Source organism: Emys orbicularis, chromosome 1, assembly GCF_028017835.1.
Source record: "Emys orbicularis isolate rEmyOrb1 chromosome 1, rEmyOrb1.hap1, whole genome shotgun sequence".
NCBI lineage: Eukaryota > Metazoa > Chordata > Testudines > Emydidae > Emys > Emys orbicularis.
This window is the reverse complement of record NC_088683.1, coordinates 115574208-115597499: the sequence shown is the minus strand read 5'-3', so window position 1 is coordinate 115597499 and position 23292 is coordinate 115574208.

The window sequence follows — 23292 nt, the reverse complement described above, 5'->3', positions numbered from 1 at the left end:
AAAGTGAGGAGAAGGAGCGGAGAGACTTAGCGAGGAACTCCAGCGAGGCTGTGAGCCAGGAGCTGTTCGAGACTCCATCACAGAAGACAGTCCTGCCAGGTAATCACGAATGAGCCTGAGAACAGGGAAGAGAATTTGGGGATGTGTGTATGTGCATTTTACTGCTGCATCAGCCCATCTCTTGATTAAAGCCAAGAGCTTTGACAGTGGCTGGCATGCTCAGGTTTAATACTGGAACTAGGCCCATGATCCTTAGATCTGGCCATGATTTGTTTGGCCACAAGGGCACCTTCATGGTAGGGTTGCCACCCGTCCAGTTTTCACCCGAACAGTCTGGATTTCGGCTTGTGTGTCTGGGTGCCATTTGACGAGCCCTGATGTCCATTCTTTTTTAATCTGTGGCAACCCTAAGCAGAGGGAAGGAGGCAGCGCAGCAGCAGCAGCCGCCTCCGGGGCCAGGCTGCTTGTGCAGCTGGCGGGGTGCAGAGGTGGGACCTTGTGGGGAAGAGGCAGGGCAGGGGGCGGGGCTTCAGTGGTCCAGTTACTATCCATTAGAAAGGTGGCAACCCCCAAGTCCCAAGGGTACTGTAGGCCAGTTTGGTTCCCAGTGTAACTTCTTTAACTTATACTGGCTGTAATAGCTCCAAGGGATTGTTCTACCAGCCAGAGATCAACAGAACACAGCAGCCCTCTGGCCCCAGCCTGGATCTGTCCCCTATACTTGGAGCACTGGGGCTGGGAAGGGGCAGCACGCAGCTTTCCCCCAAGCTGGAGGAATTCCCAGCAGCCCGATTAGAGCAGCTTTAAAGTCTCTTTATGTGGCACTGGCAGCCCAGAGGACTGGTAGAGTGGATCAGGCTCTGGCCCTACTGTTCAGTGGTTGTGTGGAGACAAATGCACTCCAAAATAGAACATAGGCTCTTTCCCCCTGTTTCATAAAACACAATCCTGTATTATGGCTTATGCTGATGGAACTACCATTCACAGGTGACCATCTAAACACTGCCCAGACTTCTCTGCGCTCCTTGCCTCCATCAGGAGTCATTGAGTATTTTTAGATATGACCTCGCCAGCTCCTTTTAGAGTCTAAGCAGGATTTTGTTGGGAAATGATATAAAAGAACCTATAGAGTCCCTCAGAAGGCCCAGCACAGCCAGGGGCTGGGTGCTTCCTGCTGCTCCCCAAGTGCCCTCAACTTCCACCTGATGGGCTACCGTTGATGGCAATTGAAGGTGCTCAGCACCCAGTAGTGTCCAACCCAGATAAATGGATCAGGAAATGTGCTAGATCCCTGTGTGAATGTATAGGCCCCAATCCTGCAAACACTTAGCTTTAGCACATGTGTCTGTGTCTGCAGGATGGGAGCCAAAGAAAGGGGAAGATACTGAATGCTAATGAGAAAACTGGAGGCACTGGTACCCTAGGTCCTGCTACTGACCATGTGAGTATCTCTGCCGAAATCACTACAGAGCGAGATATAAATATAGATACAGAGAAGTTGCTCTAAAGAGGAAATCGGAGCATTTATGAAACACACAAAGGGAGTGTTCCTTTAAATTAGACATGGCATCACGTGAAAACAACCCAGTGGGCATGTGTCAGAACAAAGGCTTGGGGCATGCTGATCCTGGCCAACAACAATAGTGTTACACAAGCCGTGAACTCAGACTGGGTGTACGTGTGTGTGCGTGGTAGAAACGCAGACATTTCAATATGTTGCCTTGAGTGCAGTAGAATAAATATACATCCTCCTTGCACAGCTCCCAGTTCCTCCATTGCATTTTGCAGGTTGACAGCTGGATTCTTCATTCTTTTTATTCGTGCTGAGCTCCAGCACTGAAAAAGGTTGAGCATAATCATTCCTGGTGGAGTTTGAGGCGATTCATTCCATGTCCACAGTTCCCAGGGCACTGTAAGGGGATTCCACAGTTTAAAGAGCTGGGAATGTGAGGCAGTCTGGTTAGGTTTTATCAAACTGTGTGTGAGAGGAGAGCTTGCTTCGTTCCAATGACCGTAAAGGGACTTGGAGTAGGCCGTGGATACACTCGAAACTTCAAAGCACTCCCGCGGCAGCGCTTTGAAGTGTGAGTGTGGTCGCGTGCCAGCGCTGGGAAAGAGCTCTCCCAGCGCTGCAGGTACTCCAACTCCACGAGGGGATTAGCTTACAGCGCTGGGGCACTGTTTACACTAACGCTTTACAGCGCTGTAACTTGCTGCGCTCAGGGGGGTGTTTTTTCACACCCCTGAGCGAGAAAGTTGCAGCGCTGTAAATTGCCAATGTAGCCAAGCCCTTAGTTCCACTGAATGTTGTAACTGCTGCCTGCAAATTTCTGGCCTTAGTTCTGCCTGGCATGGCCTCTATTTCCCGTGTTCTCTCTCTACCAGTGCTTCCTATTACAGTTAAAGGTCTGGAGAGGGAAGTATTGTAAGGGAGGTGAGGAGAAATTTCCATTGTTCACACACACTCCCCCTCTCTCTCACTCCTCCCACAAGTGAACTTGATAATAATTTAACAGGGAGATCTGATGGAGGGGGGAGAGAGGGAGGAGAGAAGGAGGAGAGAGGGAGGGATCTTTTCCCCAATCCCCTTTCTCCCAGAGTTGTAGGCACCTTGACTTGCCTGTTCTTGCATATAATGAGTTGCCTGTTGGCCACCCGGTGACTCAGTGGGATAGTACTGCGCTGCCTGTGGAGACTTGAGGTGGATTCAGGTGAGCTGGGTAATTGTTCCGTCCATGTGTCTGTCTGAGTCTGTACGTCATGTTGCCTGTGCTGGGGCCTTAGGGAACTCCACAGCCCCTGACTGTCGCTTAGGCAGTGACCCTGCAGACTTCATGAACATTTCAACAGAACTGCTTGCTGGAGTCCAGGGGTGCATGGAGTATTTCGATGAGCGGGCAAAGGAGTCTGTGAGAGGGAGAAGCCCCCACTGCTGTTAGGCTAGGAAGGGGGACCTGAAGAAAGTAAAGGAATTAATTTTGAGGGACCAACTGAAGGGAACTTTTCTTATTGATTTCCAATGGAAATTCTGAGGTGAGAAGGTAGGGACACCAGAGGGGGAAATGGGTGTGAGGGGACTTGGCAGCAAGGGATGCTAGAGAGATTGGCAGAGAGGTGGATGGATAGCAAAGGGAATGGGCACCGAGGGATTTCTAGTGGGGTGGAGAGCACAGGGCTGTGAGAGGGACAGGCAACAGGTACCATTAGGGTTAGGGAGTACATGGGCCAGGTAGCAAAAGGGATGGGCAAAGACAGTTACAGGCTGTGAGAAGGACATGAACTGAGGGGAGCAGGCAGTGACGGGGTTGTAAAGCAGGGATGGGTTGAGAGGGTGTATGGGGAGTGGGAGGGAGGACTTAGTGGGACAGGCTGCAGGAATTTCATTTGGTGTAAGCAAAGTATAGAAATTCCTTCTCTTCAAACACCATCTCCCCGGGGAGATCAGTGTCCTGACGTGTACTTGGGCGCCTACAGGCTGCTGCTCTGTGAGAAGAACTTTACTGGTTCCTGGGGTGCGTGTTTGCTGGGGAATGTTCTGATCCAAGGATTCTGCTGGGGAGGGGGGAACGCTGTGAATAGGGTAGTGTGAAGAACTGCACTTTTTTTTGGTTTGCTGGTACTGCAAAAAATATTGGTTTTGGTTGACCCGGATCTGAACATTGTGGAAAATATCAGTGAGTTGAAGAAGTCTGTGCTGGGTTGAATGAAGGTGGTGGCCCCCTTGTAACTTTTAGGCCATGTCTACACTAGAGACCTTACTGCGGCACAGCTGTACCGATGCCGGTGCGCTGCTGTAAGGTCTCCTGTGTAGCTGCTCTATGCTGACGGAAGAGAGCTCCCCGCTTGGCACAATTAAACCACCCCCAACAAGTGGCATTAGGTATATTGATGGGAGAATCTCTCCCACCAAAATAGCACTGTCCACGTTGACACTTCTGTCAGTGTAACTTATGTTGGTCGGGGGGTTGTCTTTTCAGCCCCGTGACTGACAAAAGTTTTATTGACAAAACTGCTGGTGTAGACATAGCCTTAGACCGGTGTTTAGGGCATTAAATGTTCATTGGCACGGGGACTTGAAGTTGGATCTGCCACATTCCAGGGGAGTGCCCTAATCTCCAGACTATAGAGTTATTCTCATTGTGTCTCACTCTCCGGCCCAATGACTATTCAAGTATTTTATACAAAGCACAACAATTTCAACAGGAGAGATGGAGAGAGAGCCCCACCCCAGAAGAGCTAAGAGCCTGCTGGTTAGGGCAGAGGTGGGTTCAAATCCCTGTTCCAGAGCTTGTGGGACCCTTGGGTTTAAGTCCCTGCTCCAGAGCAGGAATTCAGACCTAGGTCTCCACATCCCTGATGAGTGCACTGGGCTAAAAGCTATAAAGTCCCCAACCTCTGCCTCCTCTGGCTGTTTTGTGAATCTAGGCTGGAAATTTCTCTCTGGCTGAAACTATTCAGCAAATTTGTATTAGGTTCAGGAATAGTTCCAGGTTGACTGAATAGTGTTCATCAGAAAAACTCTTCACCTAAAAAAATGTGCCAAGTTCTAATTGTAAATCCCTTGCTGAGAGCGAGAGAGAATGTGTGGCGCTAAGATGTCTTTAGGAAGAAGGAGTTTTGTCTGCGCACTGGTGAGAGTGGTCAAGTAACATGCCTATGGATAAACAGGCATATCTCTGGGCCAGATCCTCAGCTGGTCCAACTCCAGTGACTTCACAGGAGTTGCTCCCATTTATAGGTGGCGTGGTCCTGGAGGGCACTGGTCTGTGTGTCTGTGCCTGTATGCTAGTCTGTCTGCAAGTACACATCTACGCACACATGAACATTCATGTGGATCACTATGTTCGCACAGGCCTGTTGGATGAGTGTACATGCAACAGGTCATATTAAACATTCATGAAAGATATTCCATATCTTCTTTGAATGAGCAGAGTTTTCAGTGGAGTCCTTGATGGTCACTGCCAATCCCATTGGAAATATCTTTGCTCCAATTCTCCACTCAGCAGCTGCTGACACCGGATGAGTAAGCCTTGGACTTTAGCATAACCTTGGATGTAAGAGCCAACTTTTCCTGAACTGGCAGGGACACAGTCCTAACCTGATGGCTGGGTGCAGGCTAAAGAGATGCTCTGGGGGAAAGCTTGCAATTGAAAGCCGCTGTTGGTTTGTGTGCGTCTGTACTTTGGAAGGGAATTTCAGTACTTTGTGAGAGTGAATAGAGCTGTAACCTTGGCAGAGCTGAGCTCAGCTTATGACTATTTACAGTGTAGGTTCCTTGTGAAAGGGAATGTCTTTGACTGTTTGTACAGTGCCCAGTGCAATGTATCCCTGATCCTCACTTTGGATGCTACTGTGATACAAATAAAAAGTGATGCTGAGGAACCGTGATCCAGCTGTCCACAGGGCCAACTAGATTACTTTGCTGTAAGATTAAAGCAGTAGTATAACCTCGATAGTATCCATCACCATGAATTTTTGACAGGTTTCCATGCCGCATTTAGGGCTTATGTCCCACCTTCCCACCCCATTTCCATTGGCGCCAAAGTTTGGCACGGTCGGCCATTTAAAAAAAATTTGTGTGGTTGTGTTTGACTAGGGGAAGTGTTGTGTGTGTTTGTGCTTGGGTACATTTAGAGAAAAAACTTGAAAGAATAGAGTGAGAGAGTTTAAAGATGAAAAAAATTAGCTGTTTTTTACCAGAGATATGGAGCCTTCCTCACCCCCGCTCTCCACACACAGTCACACACACACACTGCCCCCCCTTTTTTTACTTTAAATTGCTTCCAAATGATAAATGCTTGCCCATGCTAAAGCATAACAGCTAATACAAACAGGCTGCCTACAAAACTGTTTCACTAAAAGCGTGATCAACATTGTCCCCTAAAACTCAGGACAGCTTTCTTACCCCCATGGCCTGATCTCTGTGGCTCTGGCTTTTATTTTTTAATTTGTTTGTCCTTGGTTTAGATTAAAAAAAAATTAAAAAGGAGAAGAAAAATAGGGGCGGGGGGGAGGGGGAGGCGAGAAAAGTAAGTGTGTGTGTGTGTGTGTGTGGAGAGAGCCAGGGTGAGGAAGGCTCCATATCTCTGGTAAAAAACAGATAACTTTTTTACATAAGCTATTTTTTTCTTGTGTTTTTTGTATAAATCCAAACCTTAAAAAGCAATCTTGTTTTCTTTAATTAAAACACGTATGTAAACTCCCCTCAATTGCCAGTTTTCATATTCTTACCCAGTTGTTGTTTTGGTACTTTAAAAACACTATTTTTTAAAGGACAGGCTAGTATCTTAAGCCTTTTTACTTCACTAAACTTCTACAAAATATCCCTAAGAGGGGCCTTGTTTTGTTACAGCTCAGTCAATACTGCTTTTTCATAATAAACTTTAAAAAAACATAATGCTTCAAATAGGCCTCACTACATACAGAATATCCTTTAAAAAGGTCCTTTTTTTAAAAATGGAGATATCCTATCTCCTAGAACTAGAAGGGACCTTGAAAGGTCATCGAGTCCAGCCCCCTGCTTTCACTAGGAGGACCAAGTACTGATTTTGCCCTACATCCCTAAGTGGCCCCCTCAAGAATTGAACTCACAACCCTAGGTTTAGCAGGCTAATGCTCAAACCACTGAGCTATCCCAGTCAATTCTGAATTTTCATGTTAAATGTTAAAAACCTTTATATAATGAAACACTGCATATTTAGCAAGTGATAAAAGTATGGGGGGAAAGTCAAGGGGTGAGGATATTCTTTAGATAGGGTATCTCTAAGCTTCATGCAGTCATAAAGTGGTGGTTTTTGTCTTTTAGAATCAGTAAATGGAAAAAATACTTGTTATAACTTTCATAAAGTATCTTTCAATGCAATCTCACCATTTTTTAAAACTTTAACAGCATTTAAAAAGTTAGGAAAGAAGTCTGTGTAAAAAAACAAGCAAACTGAAGAAGTGACCCCTAGAGCCTTCTTAAAGCAGCCTATAGCGCATGGAGCACTGGCTAGCCTAATTAGTTTTATCTGTTTTTGAAATGTAAAGAAAGCTCCAGCTCCAGCCTGTGTTGTATTATTTTAATAAAATCTATGGACCCAAAACAAACACAGGAGCTTGTACCGGTGTCTCAGCACACGGGTTGCAAACATTTAAAAACAAAGACATTCTAATAATGCAACCAAAAAAAATCATACTTAAATCTAAAAGCCCTAGGAAAATAACAGCTTACTATAACTTGCACATGAATTTGTTAAAAAGTGGGGAGGAAAATAAATTTCTCTCTGATCCATTGGATTACAAAATAAGGGGAATATGAACTAGCTGTTACTAAGGTTCTGTGGTTTTCACTCTGGCATATTTTCTGCATGCTCTTTTTTTTTAAATGGAAACACACATGTAAAAATGTTAAATAAAGGGCTCTGTCTTCATATAGGCTTGTCTTTTAAAGTGTTTATTCCTTTACAAAACTTCATAACTTTCACTTGTATTTGTTAAAAAGCAGGCAAAGAAGCAGCCTTCTTATCTCTGATCTACTGGTTTACAGAGGCTGTTTTTGCTGACCGCTGCTTTGCTGCAAAAGCCTGCTGTTTCAAACTCTCCTTACTAAAAAAAATGACCAGTGCGAGCCTAAAACCTAGAGGAAAACTTTTTTATCACTATACATTACTTTTATAAACAAGTTTTCTGTGTTTTTAACCCTGGATTGTTTCTGCGTTTTATTGAAACACTTATGCCCATGGGGCTAAATAAAAAAAAGGGTCTTCAGGCAGCCTGTTTTTCAAAGGGGTCTTCTTTTCTAATCCACTACCTTCAAAAGGCTGTTTCAAATGGTTCTCACTAAAAACCTTGGGGGGAAATTTTTTCTTAGTAAGGGTTTTGTGGGTTTAGGTCTGGGGTGCTTCTGCCTGCTCTATTTCATTAAAACATATGCAAAAGGAATGTGTCTTCAGATAGGTTTGTTTTTTCATGTGTTTATTTAATAAGTTAAAAAGGGGGGGGGGTTAGATATTACTTTAAAAAACACATTTTAAAATGGTTTATCATATGTGTTGGTCAGCTTTTGTTACAGGGTCCTTGTTGTTTAGATAAGAACAGAGCAGGGGGCCTTTTCCTGGAAAAAAAAACTCGGGAGGGCCTCTGGCTACATACTTTAGCTTTTTTAAACTTTTATTGTAAAAAGTTTTTATTTTATATAGTAAGCTTATTTACAGTTAAAGTTACTATTCTTTTTAGTACAAGTTTTTGGTATAATTTTGTTTTAAAAGCAGGCCTAGGGCTTTCTTGTTATGTTCTGGCCTTCTTCTCTCTAATCACAGAGGCTGTTTTTGCTAACAAGGGCTTTGCTGCAGCTTCACGGTTTTTACTAAAAAAATAACCCATTTTAGTCTAGGACCTAGGGAAAAACTGTTTTATCACTATACATTACTTTTATAAACAGGTTTTCTGTGTTTTTAAACCCCGAACTGTTTCTGCGTACTTACATTTTATTAAAACACTTATGCCTCAGGGGCTAAATGAAAACATGTGTCTTCATATAGGCTTGTCTTTTTCAAGTGTTTATACCTTTACAAGACTTTCACCTCTCTCTTTTTTAAAAAGTGGGGGAAGAAACAAACTTCTTCTCTCTAATCCACTGGTTTACAGAATAAGGGGAATATAAACGGGCTGTTACTAAGGACCCGTTGTTTTAAACCTGGGGTGTTTCTGCCTGCTCTATTTTATTGAAACACTCCTGTAAATAAAAGGGATGTGTCTTCATATAGGTTTGTCTTTTAAAGTGTTTATCCCTTTACAAGACTTAACATAACGTTCACCTCTATTTGTTAAAAAGTGGGGGAAGAAACAAACTTCTTCTTCTCTCTGATCCACTGGTTTACAAAATAAGGGGAATATAAACTGTCTGTTACTAAGAATCTGTGGTTTTAAACCTGGGGTGTTTCTGCATGCTCTATTTCAGGGGTAAGCAACCTGTGGCACGTGTGCTGAAGGCGGCGCGCAAGATGATTTTCAGTGGCACTCATGCTGCCTGGGTCCTGGCCATCGGTCAGGGGGGCTCTGCATTTTAATTTAATTTTAAATGAAGCTTCTTAAACATTTTAAAAACCTTATTTACTTTACATACAACAATTGTTTAGTTATGTATTATAGACTTATAGAAAGAGACCTTCTAAAAACGTTAAAATGTATTACTGGCACACAAAACCTTAAATCAGAGTGAATAAATGAAGACTCGGCACACCACTTCTGAAAGGTTGCCGACCCCTGCTCTATTTTATTAAAACACATCTGTAAATAAAGGAATGTAACTTCATATAGTTTTGTCTTTTAAAGTGTTTATCCCTTTACAAGACTTAATATAACTTTTACTTACATTTGTTAAAAAGTTTGGGGAAGAAGCAGCCTTCTTATCTCTGATCCACTGGCTCACAGACGCTGTTTTTGCTAACAATGGCTTTGCTGAAAAAGCATGCTGTTTCAAATTGTGCTTACTAAAAAATAACCCATGTTAGTCTAAAACTTTTTTGTCACCATACATTACTTTTATAACCAGGGTTGTTTCTGCATACTCTTTTTTTTTTATTAAAACACTTATGCCAAGGGGGCTAAATAAAGAAATGTGTCTTTAGATAGACTTGTCTTTTCAAGTGTTTATTCCTTTACAAGCCTTTCACCTCTTTTTGTTAAAAAGTTAAAAAGAAACAAACTTTTTCTCTCTGATCCACTGGTTTACAAAATAAGGGGTCTATAATCTGTCTGTTACTAAAAAAACTGGGGTTTTAAACCTGGGGTGCTTCTGCCTGCTCTTTTTTATTGAAACACTTCTGTAAATAAAGGACTGGGTCTTCATTAGGCATGTCTTTTCAAGTGTTTATTCCCTTAAAAGCCTTAATATAACTTATAAGCAATATAAGCAATCTTCTTCTTCTCTCTAATCCAATGGTTTATGAAATAAGGGGTTTATAAACTGGCTGTTACTAAAAACCTGGGGTTTTAAACCTAGGGCACTTCTGCCTGCTCTTTTTTTTTAATTACAACACATACAAAAGGGATGTGTCTTAGGTTTGTCTTTTCAAGTCATTATACCTTTGCAAAACTTAATGTAACTTTTACTTGTGTTTGTTAAAAAGCAGGTGAAGAAGCAAACTCCTTCTCTATGATCCACTGACTCACAGAGGCTGCTTTGCTAACAGGAGCTTTGCTGCAGCTTCACATTATTTTTACTAAAAAAAATAAATAAATAACCCCTGTTAGTTTAAAACCTAGGGAAAAACTTTTAAAAATTGTTTGTTAGTAAAAGCTTATGGTTTTAACTTTTATAAAAACCCCTATGCAAAAGGGCTACATGGTGGGGAAAATGCTGGGGGTCTGTTTCTTTAGATAAGAATAAAAGGGGGGGGAAGAGGAGGGGTGCGGAAAGAGGAGGGAGATGGCTCTTGTTTAAAATCTTGGAACTCTAGAATTGGTTCAGGAAAATAAATTCTATGATGCTGTTGTAGAACAAACTCTGATTGGTCCGATCCAAAGGTCATGCTAACAAGTCTGAGAGGGTCTGAACCAGGGAAGTTGCCTCATTTTACAGAAAGACTTGAAAGATGAGATTTTTCTCTCTCTCTCTCTCCTTCGCTCTCTCTCTCTCTGTGATTCAATCATGTGCTGTCTATCTTGCGCGTTGCAAAGGGGGCTCTCTTTTCTTGCTCTGTTCTTTCTTTTAACCTCTCTTTTTTCTTAACCTACACTGGTATTGAATAATTTAAATGCTTTTTTATTCACTTTTTTACCATGTGCTTACCAAACAGACTTTGCCGTAGTAAATTCCCTTTTTAAACCTAGTTTTTAATGTTTTTAAACGCTTTTTTCTTAACCTACACTGGTATTGAATAGTTTAATGTTTTTTATTCACTTTTTTTAATCATGGGCTTACTAAACAGGCCCTGCCTTAGTAAATTCCCTTTTTAAACCTAGTTTTTAATATTATTTAATGATTTTAAATGCTTTTTTATTAGTACTCCTTTATAGTTTTTGGCCATGTGCTTACTAAACAGGCCCTGCCTTAGTAAATTCCCTTTTTAAACCTAGTTTTATTGTTTTTAATATTATTTAATGATTTTAAAGGCTCTTTTCTTAACCTACCCTGATAATGAGTTGCTTAAATGCTTTCCTATTCACTTTTTTACTACATGCTTACCAAACAGGCTTTGCCTTACTAAATGCCCTTTTTAAATCTAGCTTTTAATGTTTTTAAAGGCTCTTTTTTTTAAACCTACCCTGATAGTGAATAGTTTAATTGTGTTTTTCTTAGCAATCCTCTTACCATGGGCTTACTAAACAGGCTCTGCCTTAGTAAATTCCCTTTTTTGCCTATATGTGTTCTTTTTAAAACTAGTTTTTAATATTATTTAACTCTTTTCTTAAACTAACCCCTTAAAAACAAAAATTTACTTTTTTCTTTAACTTCTATTTTTCTATTCTTGAATAACCTACCAAACTAAGTCTTTACCATCCTCTCTCCTGACTCAACCTCCCCAAATAATCTTTCTTTCCTTTTTTCTCTAAACCTTACTCAAACTTTCTTTTTTCATCTTTAAACTCTCTCATTCTATTCTTTCAACCTTTTTCTCTAAATGTATCCAAGCACAAACACACACAGCACTTCCCCTAGTCAAACACACACACACAATTTTTTTCAAAATGGCCGACGGTGCCAAACTTTGGCGCCAATGGAAACGGGGTGGGAAGGCGGGACATAAGCCCTAAATGGGGTGTGGAAACCTGTCAAAAATGCATGGTGATGAATACTATCAAGGTTATACTACTTACAGCTCATTCAGAATTGACAGTGGGCAGGAGGGTGCTTTAAATGGCTCCTTCCAATAAGAATTACCTTGTACTTTTCAATGGTAAGTTTCATCTGCCATTTCGTTTAGATCAGTTCCTCCTGATTTACCCTGGTCTATGTGAGAGCAGAATCTGGCTCTCTCTCTGTACAGTAGATACAATGTGAACCTTGCCTGACTAGTGTGCAATAATGAAGCAAAAGGGGCCGGGCAGAAGAAGTTCTTTTCTGAACTCAGAAGGGTGCTCATTCCCTGTAATTAAAATCCTAGTTACTGTGTTTGCAGGTGCAGAGTCAGATTTTGATCTCACCCACACATGTGTAAATCCAGAACCACTAAACTGATTTCAGTAGAGTTACTCTGTTTAACACTGGTGACTATGAGAGCAGCATCTGGTCCATTGGTAAACTTCTCATTCCTGCCACTGGCCTCCATGAATCTCACTGAGCATACACCTTGAAGATACCTTGCAGCAGCAACTATCATGAGTCAATTATAAGAGGAGTAAAAGAAAAAAAATCCCCTTTTCAGTTTCAAACGAGCAGCTCTTTATTTTAAGTGCTGTCTTGTAGGCCAGGGTAAATAGGTATGTTGAGCACATACTCTCCCCGCCCCCTCCCCATCCCCTTTGCCATTCTCCTTTCTACACTGGGAGCTGGTCTGCACACAGTTTGGTACTGCTCGTAATACATTGCTTTAGGAACAGATATAGTTAAAGCAGTACAACCCCCTAATGTGGATGTAGTTATATGGGTACAAAGACACTTCCATTGCTATAGCTTTCCTGTAAATTTACAGGCATAAACAGTACCAGTAGAGGCACTTTTGTACTGCTTTAACTATACCTCTTTCTAAACCAATACAGTACTAGTGGTGCAAAATCTGTGTGTCGGCCAGCACTAAATAATCCTGGTTTTTAATATTTCCTTCTATGGATTTCCTTCCCCCAGTATCTCTCCCCATTGTTGTTGCCCTTGTGATGCTGGCCAATCAGGTGCCAGCTTATGCTAAGGACCCCATGCCTCAGTGGAACACTGACAAATCCATAGGTGGAACCAGTCTGGCTAACCTGGGTATTACTATTGGTCAAATTGGTATTAGATTAATAAAAATGTGCTTTGTGTTTAGGCTGTATTGAATGCTTGTAAGTTCCTGCAGGCATCAATCTCATGTCTAACATCTCTATCCCATATCGTAAGGTGATAATTGAACATTTGCATTGTAAGCCTTTGTAACTGCATAAATCACCAGCCAGGAGAGAAGCATTAACTAGTGTGAAATACTAGTCTCCAACAGAAGGGGCGATGTTCTGCCAGACAAAGAAGTCCCATTGATACCAGGCAAATCATTATGGAACATCAGATGACAAAAAATATTGCTGATGGCTCTCCTTCCACCCTGCACCCCCAGTAAAGAGCAGACATGCAAGTGAATTCTACCCATCAGCTAAATTTGCAACTTGAAGCAGAAGGGGGTAGGGATAAAAACCCCTAACAAGGAAGAACTGTATTATTATGCTGCTTGGACAGTGAGGGGCAAGAAGTGCTAAGGATAAGCAAAAGAGCCCCAGTGCTCAGCCTGGGTCAGCCCTAAAGGACCTAAAGTGAGCAAACTCTAGATAAGCTTCTATTCATAGGTGGCATGTGACTCTTGTGTTTGGCTGGGCGTGAGCGCCGGAAGATCTCTAGAAATATATGTGTGAGTTGGGGGCCACCAGCAGCTGGACTGTGGCTCTGGCCCCCGCTCTGCTCTAGGCCCCACCCTTTCTTGACCTCCTCCCCCTGAGGCCCTGCCCGTGCTCCACCTCCACTCCGCCAAGAGCCCCCGCTCCAGCTTGACCTTTTCCCCCGAGACCCCCCCGACCGCTGCTCGCTCCTCTCCAACCCTTTTTTCTGCCCTCCCCCTTTTTTCCTGCATTAAGGTTAAGGAATGGGAGGCGGGGGAAGGGGCAGAAAAGAGTGAGTGTGGGTGGGGAGAGCCTCGGGTCGGGGGTGGAGAGGAGGGGTTGGGGAAGGCCTCGGGGGGGAGCGGGGGGGGAGGGCCTTGGGGGAGCGAGGGTGCGGTGTCAGGGAGAAGAGGCGCAGCATGGGCAGGGCCATGGGGGAAGAGGCCAAATGGGGGTGAGGCCTCAGTCTGGGCTCTGGCGGCCCCCCCCCTTCTCAGGAGTTTCTAGTGGTGGCGCTCCAAAGGCCCTCGGCCGGCGTGCCTCCAAAGGGAACTGTCGCATCTGGCATTTCTTGCCTCATTTGGGGAGGCTCAGCCTCCCCAAGCCTCTTCTACCCACTGCCCCTGCTTCAATTATTTTTTTGAAACTTAACATTGGAACTCATTTGTGTTTACGTATGTTTACCTGCTTTAACCTTGTAAATAACTCTTGTGTCATTTTTCCTGTATGATGAATAGCAAGATATTTTATTACAGGATTGGCTACAAGCGTTGTCTTTGGTGTGAGATCTAATGTGCAATTGACCTAACTAGTCCTTTGGGACTGGGAGTAACCTGAATTGTAAGGGACCATCTATTACAAAGACAAGCGTACCTGGGTAGCAAGACAGATTGGAGTATCCAAGGGGACTACCATGGCCTCCATGTTAAGGCTGTTGTACACTTGATAACTGGTTGGTGAAAGCTCACAACCAATTTCAGGGTTGTGTCTGCCCTGAGTGTGGTACCCAGGCTTTTGAACCATTACAGGATGGCTTGACTGCCCCTTCCACGCTGTTTTTTTTGTGTCAGTGATCAAAACATAATGCAGTATTTTAGCTGACCATATATTGCCACTTTATATAACAGTATTGTAGCATTTTCCAGGTTATTCTATTCCCTTCTTATAGGCCAACATCCTATTCACTCTTTGACTCCTCCCTTGCCCCATTCAGTTGTGTTTTACACTCCCTGTTCCTCTTGTGCCTATTTAGAGTGTAGGTTCCTTGTGAAAGGGAATGTCTTTGACTGTTTGTACAGCGCCCAGTGCAATGTATCCCTGATCCTCACTTTGGATGCTACTGTGATACAAATAAAAAGTGATGCCGAGAAACCATGATCCAGCTGTCCACAGGGCCAACTAGATTATTTGCAGTAAGATTACAGCTCATTCAGAATTGACAGTGGGCAGGAGGGTGCTTTAAATGGCTCCTTCCAATAAGAATTACCTTGTACTTTTCAATGGTAAATTTCATCTGCCATTTCGTTGCTCAGTGTTAAGATTTGTCAGGGTCTCAGGTACTTCGAGATAATGTGGCTGAAATGTTCAAATGTAGATGTGAACTTTAAGAGAGCAGAATCCCCCTCGTCCTACAGCATTCACAAAAACAATCACCTTGTTTGCTGGAGGGTGGGGGAGAAAATATATGGAGGAGCATCTTCCTTTTTTGGTTGTTCAGTAGAGGATTTGGATGCCCTCTCTTGGGCTCTCAGGTTCTGATGTTCAGTGGAGATAGCACCCATAGCTCCAGTTGAAGTCAATGGGAGCTGCAGGTGCTCAGCGTCTTTGGAAATCTGACCCTCAACCAACAAGGGTGATATTCAAAAGAGAGAGTGGGTGGCGCTTGTCCTTTGAAAATCTGCTTTCGGGACTGGTTGCTCAAGCTGTCCTGGTGCTCGGGCTCAGCAGGGCATACTGCCACTCGGATTTTCAAACCCTCGTGGTCACTACCACGTGACACTTTCTCCCTGTGCCTTGCTCAACCCAACTGAAAAGTCACTGAAGATACTTCTGCAAACATCTCATGGCAACCTGCTGGGACAGTACAACCACTTTGTCAGCACTTGAACTGATAGAAAAGCTTTAGAAACATATTGAGGAGAAGAAGGGGAGAAATGAACACAAGTTTATGGAGATGATGATAAAACAGTTTTCCACATTGTGTCTCTGGTACTTATGAATGATCTTCCCACTTCCCCATTATCCTATAAGTCAATCTAATGAAGGGTTTGTTAAATAGTGTGATATCAAATGCTACAACAATAGGCACCGTTATCAATGTATGTAATAATTTCCTACTTCTTTTCAGATGCACCCTGCAGTGTCTGGTCTGGGAGAGGTAAGCTCTGTTTAGTTCTGCGTGGGGTTATTCTTGTTAATTATTGCAATAGTGCCTAGGACTAGGGCTCCATTGTGCTAGGGGCTGTACACATACCGAACAAAAATGTGGTTAGTGAGAGACCAGAATAGCTCATTCTAGTACAGGACTTTGAAGAAGAGAAGCTTTATAGAAGTGCCATGTGCTGAATGGTGTAGCCTGTACTTACTGCTACCTCCAGGTTGTGGTTGTTTGTTTTAGTGGCTGTCTGAATTTCAATCCCCATGTGGTTCCCTATTTCTCCCACAATAAGTCCCTCCCATGAAAAGTGGCCACCTGCAAACAGTGTTTCAGGCCGCGTGCTGACCCACCCAGCTGCAGTTCTTTTGTGCAGTGTCATGTGTTAAAGCAGCCAGATAGGAAACAGCCCACCTGCCCTGGAAGCTGACAAACTGGTTGTTGCACACAGACAAGCTGCCTACAGATGCAGATAAAGGCACCAGATAGAGGTGTTGAGTTTGGAAAGCTGCAATAAAAGGCATCAGTGAGCGTGGTCAGAGAATCAGGAACAGAACAGAAGAGGTGGCTTTAACAGAGGTCCAGGATATTTTTACGGAGCATAGAATCTTTTTAATGTAAATGGGAGGAAAACTTTACTGGTGAAGGCGCTTTCTGAAGGAGGAAAGAGACTGAGAATGATGGTCTCCGAGAAGTACCGACTGGAAGCATCTTTATGTTACTAGACTGCAGAATGCTCCTATCAAGTGACTTTTACTCCAGTTCGAGGTATTTGAGCAGTGGTGCAAGTACGGTGGTCCGGTCCGGTACGCTGTACCAGTAAGCTAGGTATAGCTGGTACGGTGTACCGGAAAGACACAGCAGGCACCCGCCACCAGCCCCATGCCCAGCCCTTCCACGCAGCCTCATCTCCTGAGTCCTCCTGCCTTAGGTCCGTACAGCAGCACTAGCAGAGGACAGGTCGAGGGGAGTGGGGGGGCGAGGCTGAGGGTGGTACAGCAGCCACGCCAGAGGAGCTGCTGGTGCGGGGCTGCCTCGTGGCTCCATATTCTGCTCCTTTCCCCACTGTGGTTCTGGAGAGCCCTGATCTTCTGGGAGCTGCAGCGGCAAAAGAAGCAGAACATGGGACTGCCAGGACCCACACCGGCGGCTCCTCTGGTGTGGCTGTAGCGCCCCCAGCCCTTCCATGCAGCTGCATCTCCTGAATCCTCCAGCGCAGTGGGAGGAGGACAGAGCCCCCCTAGCTAATGTGGGACCGATGTGGATCATGGGAAGGGGACGGACAGGGAGACCGTGGGGGCCCCGGGCTGGGGGTAGGGCAGGGAGGGGTCACTTGGGGAGGTCATGTGCCACCCCTTTGTGTCCCTCCCATGAGTGCAGCATACTAGCAAGACATGATTTCTACTTGCACCACTGTATTTGAGATAGAAAACAGGTGAAGATGGGAAAAACTAGCCAATTAGGAGATGCAGAATGCATTACGCTTTGTGTCTGAAAATGATGTGGCGAGGCTGCTGCTGGTCCCTGAGAGTGGACAGTGTTAAAAGGAAACAAGAAACCATCCAGGGTCTCCTCTGACCTGAAAACACAAGGGAAAGGAAAGAAATAGGGCCTCACGTCTGTGGGTTGTGCAGAGATTTTTTCTTAGAAGCAACAGGCAAAACAAAGGTGGTGAACTGACAAAAGGCAGCATAACTTGTGCTGCGTGATAGTGACTGGTGAGAGAGAGAGAGAAAATGTTGCTAACTGAGTAAGCCACAAAACTTTGAGCATCTGTGTCACTTGCAGCCCTGCCAGTTACTTGTGGACCCAAGAAGAGAGCTTGGATGCCATCTGACATAACGGGTATATTTTTAATCTCATCTTTTTTTATAAGAAAATTAGGCTACAAAGGCACTGCGGCTTCCTGTAAGTAGACAACACTCCTTGCCATCTGTCTGCCTAGGTGTTTATCCCATGCTTGCTATTGTATACACTACCTCAGAGTCACTGCAATTTGGTTTGGCCTATTATAGAGAGAAGGGCCATCTGCAAAGTCCAGTTTCATGTCCTGATGTCTCTGAAGTTCAGGGTAGTTTGTGGTCAGGGAATGGGCATAGGGGCAGGAACTATGGGTATGGTGGTGCTGCAGCACCCCCAGGTTTTACGTGGGGCTCTGCTCCCTGCCCCGCATGTGGGGTCCTGGATCCCAGCCACGCGCCTGGCCTCTGCTACTGCCCCCCCCCAGGGTTCTGGCCCCGCATCTGGATGTCCCAGCTGCCGGCCCCGCGCCCGGGGTCTTGGCTGCTGGCCCCAGACTCAGCCCCCTTATCCCTGTCTGGTTCCCCCCCTCCTGGAGAGACAGCCCTGCTCCCAGCCCCAGTTCTGGGGGGCAGGACGCAGACGGGGTAAGGGGGCTGGCTTTTTGCACCACCACTATTTAAAATGTTCCAGCGCCACTGGGAGAGGGACCAGAATTAACTGAAACTAGAGAACCACTTTGAACCGCTATTTTTATTTGAACTGGAACTGAACCTGACCCATAATTTTGTCCTGAACTAGGGTGACCAGATAGCAAGTGTGAAAAATTGGGATGGGAGCTAGGTGGGGAATAGGTGTGATGAACCCCTGGGATGCAGCTTGGGAATGTGGGATCGCTGTGCCCCCTTAACTCTCCAGCCTGGGCTGTCTCTCACAATGCTTTGCTAGTGATAAGCAGCAAACCCCTTCAAACTAGCTGAAACTAGAGAACCACTTTGAACCGCTATTTTTATTTGAACTGGAACTGAACCTGACCCATAATTTTGTCCTACCTACTGAACCAGAACTGAACTAGGGTGACCAGATAGCAAGTGTGAAAAATTGGGATGGGAGCTGGGTGGGGAATAGGTGTGATGGGACCCCCGGGGTGCAGCTTCGGACTGTGGGACTGTTGTGCCCCCTTGACTCTCCAGCCTGGGCTTTCTCTCACAATGTTTTGCTAGTGACAAGCAGCAAACCCCACCAAGCGCTGTGATCACTTAGTCAACAACATGCAGGGACGCACCCAGCTAAATTGCATGAATGCTCTCTATGCCATTCATGAACCATACCCAGGGAAAAACCAGCAAATCTCCCCCACCCCAGTGCACGCTCATTAATTAGTTCGCCATTCCTTCAAAGGGTGGTGGACATGCCTCAGCCTGTAATCTGAGCAGATTCCCCAAGCTCTTCAGACAAACTCTCTGGTTAAGATAAAACATTAAAATAAGTTTATTAACTACAGAAAGATAGGTTTTAAGTGATGATAAGTGGTAGGCATAAAGGTCAGAAATAGTTACCTAAGAAATAAAAAGAAACACGCATTCCAAATCCTAAACGTTATCAGACTCAGTAAGTTTTGAGTCAAGCAGCTTTTCTTGCCCCACTGGATATTACAGGCAGGTTATAGTTCTTAATACACAGGCTGAATTCCCTGCTCAGCCTGAGACCAATCTCCCCAGTTCAAAGTCTTTGTCTTTCCAGCGTTCCTGTTGCCTTCAGTGCAGGTGGGGGAGGAGAGGGGAGACCCTATGATGCCACCATCCCATGTTTTATATTCTCAATTCATGTCCCAGGGAAAATACTGGCCCAGGCATGTCCTGGTGGGCCTTGCTGAGTCACAGAGTTGAGTAATCCCCATTGTGTGGTGCTTACGCGACTGTGTCTTATTGAATTGTAAATCCCTTGTTTACAGTTCCCCTGCTGGTGAATGGCTGGTGATGATCATTTCACACTCGCCTAGGTGTGGGTCCCCTCTTTTGTTGCCACTAGAGAGCTAGCTGTAGATGCCTCCCAGCCTCACAACATATTTCAATAACAACCATATGGCAAAATCTTATAACTTCCTACTCACTACAGATATACATATTGTGACAGAACAATGAGTTTCAGCAGATCATGGCCTCTCATATGATACCTTACAAGGCATGCTGTGTATGAAATATCACAACCAGCTACAAATGATGAGTACTGGGGTTACAGGGTGCTATTTTAAGGTACAGTGCCTCACAATAGGGTCCTATCGGGGACAATAGGCTCCTATATAAGACAAAGCTCCTAATATCGGAACGGTCCCAATAATATCAGGACATCTGGTCACCCTAAACTGAACTGGAAAAAAAATTGGGTGACTGGTTAAAATAAAGGTCCGGCATTTTTAAGCCCAGTGCGTTTAAACTACTGTGATCTTATTTTCAAACGAGACAGCACAATAACAAATAGGCTTGTGATTGCTACAGCAAGGCCTGTGCCAGTAGAATGAGATGAGAATACAAGGATGCTAGCCCACAAGAGTAGGGAGGGAGAGAGAAACTTAGGAGCAGCCTGCCCAACCATGAACCATCTCTGAGATTCCCCCTGGGGAGAGAAGAGGTGGAATGTTACCTTGTCCCAGAAGTTAACAATAACTCTTCAAGCCCACAGGCAAAGGTATTGGCACCCCAACCCTTCTCCCCCTTAGGCAGGCCACCTCCCTCCCATCCCCAATCCCTGGGGCAGCCCCTCCCACCCTCCAGTTGCTCTCCCCGAGCTAAGGCCCATGCCCCAAACTCAAATGTATCCTGTCACTGCAGAGGTCCAATATTATGCAGCAGCAAATATTAGATGTTATATTAGTCTGCGCAAAATAATTGTTCATAAAGACGTGTTTATCTGACAACACAAAACCAAAGTTAAATGGTGAAAAATAAAAATAGTTTCAATTTTAAGTTTCAACTCTTTTAATTTACCTCACTAAGATTGAAATTTGATCTGAACTGGTGTTTAATTTTTTTTTTCTTGAGTGGCTGGAACCTGAACACACAGAATACAATTGGACCCGAACCTGAACCAAACCGAAATAAATACCAGCTTGACTCCCTGCCAGGTTAAGGTACTGGGCTGTGAGTCAGGAGATCTGAGTTCCAGTCCTGGTTCTACCACAGATTTCTTGTGTGACCCTCAGCAAGTGACTGAATCTCTCTCTGCCTCAGTTCACTATCTGTAGAATGGAGATAAGCCTTCTTTTCTCCCACCCATGGCCTTGTCCATGTAGGGACACTCTCTTTCTATGGTGTACGTGCAGCATTTAGCATAATGGGGCCCTCATTTAACTAGAGTCCCCTAGGGGCTTCCATAATACAAAGAGATATGAATAAAAGGAGGCTGACTCTGTGGTTTTGCTTCAGGTCCATCTCAAATAAATGAAGTTAAGCCGCCTGCTCCCAGCATCAAACAACATCTCCAATCAGCACAGACAAAAGCATCATCCTGCGTGATGATGTGCACTGGGCTACAGCAAATTGGAGCGTAGTGAAGACTGTGACAGATCAAACGAGAGGCCTCTAAACTTTCTCTCTCCTTCCTTGCTCTTTTGCAGAAGCATTGCGATGAAATTATTAGCTGGGTGGCCTATCTGCTGCAGATGAAGTGGCAGTGAAAGACGCTTTGCGCGCTTGGGAAGCTTAGGGAAGGCTGTCAGGAGAAAGCTCTCAGAAATGGCTAGACTTCAGAATGACATGTTGGTAGGAGATCTGGCTGACGGTGACAGTGTGGGGGTCTGACAGGTTCCCCACCCCACTGAGCCAGAGGGAAACGCACTTGTGCTTCAGCAGTCAACAACCTGGGACAGTTTAGGGATTTCTGTAGATAACAAAAGTTTAAGGGACATCTGTGCCTAATAATAATAATACCCAGATTTTATATAGTACTTTTCATCAGCTGATCTCAAAACACATTACAAAGGAGGTCAATATCATTATCCACATTTCACAGATGGGGAAACTGAGGTACAGGGCAGGAAGTGACTTACCCAAGATCACCCAGCAGGTCAATGGCCTGGAGTGGAAACCAGGTCTCCTGTCCACTAGGCAGCACTGTTCTATAGAACTGTGGGGCTGGATCCTGTATGTTGCTAGAAATAAGAGCCCCGATCCAGCATAGCACATAAACCATGGGACCTCTAACAAGCTTAAAGTTAAGCACATGCTTAAGTGCTGCACTCAGTACCTTGCAGGATCAAGCCCTTAATAGACGTCTACAGGAATTCTAAGTTACTCTAGAATTCAACAGGGAGTGAGAGCCACACGAAGGGTTTTTTTAAACCATCCTAAAGAATTCTACAGTAGGGTAGAATTCTCTTAAACTCTACCACCCATGCTTTTACTCTTGTTGCTACAATCTCTCTTAGAAAAGACAGAATCAACTGCTTTGCGGGATAATCTAAACACTGCACAAAGCTGGCTCAGTGTTTGGTGGGATTAATAGGAAAGCTTTTCTTCTGTCTCCGTGGCCATTCAAGGGGTTGAATAATTTTCCAATGTATCTCCTCCACTTTTTTCTTTTCTTGGAGGTGCTATTTTCTTGTCAAGACCAGTTGTGAGAACACGAGAGAGTCAGATTGTACAAATAGCTCTCCTGAGAGTAGAACAAATGCTCAGTCCATGATACTGTCATTGCACAATAGAGAGCCAAAGGCCGTTGCTTCCATAGGGCTTCCAACTATGCTTGGGACCCTTGCAACATGTAGAGATGGGCTTGAACTAGAAACCCGGAATCTAAACATACTGAACTTCAGGGTAGTTCACACCTAGATCTAAACTTTATGGCTTATGCCCAAAGCTCAACATAGCCAAGGACCACATTCAGAAACAGTGCTAGAAACTTGCCAGGGAGAATGATCTATAGCAACGTTTAAAAAACCCCCAAATCCCTGTTCTCTGTGGACACTGAAATCATGCTATGAAATGATTGTGAAACATCATCCTGGCCCCATGCCTGACCATCATTTTAGTGCCTGGTGGTAACTAGTATAATTTCCTAGTGTGGACAGGCTTAGAGAGAGATCTCTCCTCCTATGCCCCTTTGCTCTGTGTGCAGTTCCCCTGTCCCTCAGCCTTCTTTTGTATTTGTCCAAATTCCATTTTCTCTTGCACATACCCTTCTGCTGAGCCCTCCACGTCTCCCCTTTCTCTGCTTGACACAGGGTGGAATGTACATCTTCCAGCTGTTTGATTATTATGCTGCCAGCGGTACGTGCCTACTGTTCCTGGCCATTTTTGAAGTCATCTGTGTTGGCTGGGTATATGGTAAGTGGAACACAAGGACCCAGGCTGCTATGGGAGGGATGGGAATAGCCATGTCAGCCCCATGGAAAAGCAGGAATGCCTCGTGCTTCCCATTTAATCTGTTCACCCATGGGATTCCTCAGTCCCCATACACTTAGTGTGGGAATGATTCTTATCTCTGCTTTGAAAGGGATTTTCCCAGGAAGAGAAGTGAATTCAGTCTTCCTGCTCATTCAGGCATAGGCACAGTCTCCCACGCACTGTGCTGTTCTGCCTGTGGACCTCTAGCCCTTTCTGGCTGACACAGACTATGCTCATTTAGAGTAGAAGAGGATTCTCCACGTAGGAGTGGCACTGGCTGCCGTTTTATGGCTGACCTGTCATGCGATC